The 3175-nt window shown below is 44.2% G+C and overlaps 1 non-coding gene across 1 annotated transcript; it reads right to left on the reverse strand.

Moving 5' to 3' along the window:
• Positions 1 to 592: 592 nt before the first annotated feature.
• On the reverse strand, positions 593 to 666 carry TRNAN-GUU. Its single transcript has one exon. It is a non-coding gene; the product is annotated as a tRNA-Asn (tRNA).
• Positions 667 to 3175: the final 2509 nt, after the last annotated feature.

A 3175-nucleotide genomic window follows, 5' to 3' on the forward strand; every position in this document is an offset into this window, starting at 1 on the left:
TAAAAAATGATGGGATATTTACACAATGGAATACTACTGAACCATAAATAAGAGAAAATTTTACCCTTTGTGACAGTATGGATGGACCTGGAGAACATTATGCAAAGTGAAATAAGCCAGTCAGAGAAAGACAAATACCATATTATTTCATTCATATGTGGAATCTAATGAACAAACTGACCTAACAAGCAAAACAGAGACAGACTCATAGATAGAGAGCAGGCTGACAGCTCTCTACCAGTTAGCGGGTAGAGGGATAGAGCCAAAAGGAAAAAGGACTCTGAACATGGATAACAACGTTTTGACTGCAGTGGGGAGGGGAATATAAGGGGGATAAATGGTAATAAAAATACAATAAAATAAATTAAAAAAGAACTACTTTAACAAATGGTCAGGTGTACAAGAATGATGAATACAGCGCTATTTGTAATCCCACAATGAACAGAAACAATTTAACATGGAAAGTATATGGAAAGTGTTCAGAAAATACTAGAAGGTAGTAGTGAGGAAGCCTCTGTCGGTAATGGTTAAAACAGAACATGCACAGAAAAGCCTCAAACATTTGGCTTCTATTTCCAAAGAATAGCAGAGGCGTCCCTGGGTGGGCTCGAACCACCAACCTTTCGGTTAACAGCCGAACGCGCTAACCGATTGCGCCACAGAGACCTACAGAAAGCACCAGTTACAGCACCACAGAGCAAGCACTCAGTCACCGCTAGGTGGAGCCACGCCCCCGTTGCAGGACAGGTTGCCGCGCAGACTCCCAAACCTCGGAAAACCCTAGAAGTGGAGTCACGCTGCTTGCTGGTAGCTTTTGAAAGGCGCGCGTTGGTCGATTCTGAATACAATAAAGCAGCGAATGATCTCGCCCGGCCTTGCTCCATTCCCGCCTCAGATGCCAGCGCCTTGGAGACTCCCAGGCCGTGACCCCCAGGGTCTGAGCCTAGTGGGGTCCAGGGGAAGCTGAACGGCCCGTGGGCTCCTATGATGACTTTCCCCATTTGCTCCGGCTGTACCCGACCTGCTGGTGCTTCCTTCCCTCTCCTTGGCCAGAAAGATTCGGTGGAGAGTAAGAAAAGGGGCAAACGCGAGGAAGTGGAAAAGAGCGGAGTAGACTTAGATCACGACAAGGGTTTTTACCAGGAGGTCCGGGCAGAGGTTCCGGCAGGATTTTGAAAGACCAAGATTGCTAGAGGCGTCTGTTTGGTTTATCAGAATTGAGAGGAAGAAGGGAGGGGAAAACGGAGAGCAAGCAGGAAAGAAAAAACAAAAACAAAAACAAAAACAAAACCCAAGTTCCTGTGGTTCAAGAACAAGGCACAGTAAGTGGAATGGTTTTACATCAAACCTCATAGAGCCGGAACGTAAACTGCTCCCGGGATTCTAGCGCATGTGATCCTACAGTGGTTAGTATTGTGTGTCGTGGCCCCAGCAATTTCGGCTCGAATTCGAGTCACAGCAATGTCGTTTGTGGTGCCTGGAGCCTAACTTTTGCATGTGTTCAAACCCGCACAGGCTGCAGAAACACCAGTCCTTTGTCCCCCAACTGCCCAGCTATCATTTCTGGAAAATGTTGCTTCTGTCTTACTGACATTTTGAAGAATCTTAAAGACCAGATTTTTAAAACAATTTTGTATCAGATAAGTGACACATCCTTGGCAGACCTGTTTATCTGCTTAAACCTTGGCTCCTGGGAACCTCTACTCCTGGGGCTTTGGCTGTTGTTGGCCATTGGTCTTATGTTCACCACATCAACCTCTCTAGTATAATCTCAACGATCTTTAAATTAAATGCCTGTTGTATCTGTCAGGATCAGACAACTGGAAGAATTCAACAATAGCGAATACATAAATGATGATAACAGTGACCACATGACCCTGCAAACTGACGACTCAACTAATGGAAACAGCAACTATGTGATTGTTTTTTTTTAATCTATTTTTATTGTTGTTCAAGTACAGTTGTCTCCACTTTCGCTTACTCTACCTACCCCTACCACCCGCCCTCAGTCCTACCCCCCTTTGGCTTTGTCTATGGGTCCTATATACATGTTCCTTCACAACCCTTCCCCTTCTTTCCCCCATTTTTCCCTTCCCTTCTGGGTACTGTCAGTTTGTTCTTTATTTGAATGTCGCTGGTTATATTTTGCTTGCTTGTTTATTTTGTTGACTAGGCTCCACTTCCAGGTGAGATCATATGGTATTTGCCTTTCACCTCCTGGCTTATTTCACTTAGCATAATGCTCTCCAAATCCATCCATGCTGTCACCAAGGGTAGGAGCTCCTTTTTTCTTTCTGCTGCATAGTATTCCATTGTGTAAATGTACCATGGTTTTTTTTTGATCCACTTATTTACTGGTGGCCACTTAGGTTGCTTCCAGCACTTGGCTATTGTAAATTGTGCTGCTATGAACATTGGGGTGCATAGGTTCTTTTGACCTGGTGTTTCAGTATTCTTAGGGTGTAATCTCAGCAGTGGAATTGCTGGGTCAAAAAGCAGTTCCATTTTTAGTTTTCTGACAAAATTCCATACTGTTTTCCACAGTGGCTGCACCAGTCTGCATTCCCAGCAACAGTGTACTAGGGTTCCCTTTTTTCTACAACCTCATCAACATGTTTTGTTTGTTGATTTGTGTGGTATCTCACTGTGGTTTTAATTTGCATTTCTCTGATAGCTAGTGATGCTGAGCATCCTTTCATATGTCTCTGGGCCCTCTGTATGTCCTCCTTGGAGAACTGTCTATTCAGGTCCCTTGCCCATTTTTTAATTGGATTGTTTGTCTTCTTAGAGTGGAGTTGTGTGAGTTCTTTATATATTTTGGAGATCAAACCCTTGTCTCAAGTATCATTGGCAAATATATTTTCCCATACGGTTGGTTCCCTTTTCATTTTGCTGATGGGAAACAGCAAATATTGATTCCTTGGCCTGACTACATCAGTTGTGGTAACCCAGGGGAACGCTGTACCTGTTTGTGATGCTGCTGAGAGCATGCCCCACAGGAGGAAATTGTTAAAATCAGACACTCTTGGCCAGATGGGAGGGGCTGAGGGGGTGGTGAAAGGGATTAACAAGTACAGATTGCCAATAATAAAAATAGGCACAGGGGTGTCAAATCCCACATAGGGAACAGAGTCAAAAATGCTGGAATAACTCTGTATGGAGCCAGATGGGTACT

The sequence above is a fragment of the Phyllostomus discolor genome, chromosome 14 (genome assembly GCF_004126475.2).
Source record: "Phyllostomus discolor isolate MPI-MPIP mPhyDis1 chromosome 14, mPhyDis1.pri.v3, whole genome shotgun sequence".
NCBI lineage: Eukaryota > Metazoa > Chordata > Mammalia > Chiroptera > Phyllostomidae > Phyllostomus > Phyllostomus discolor.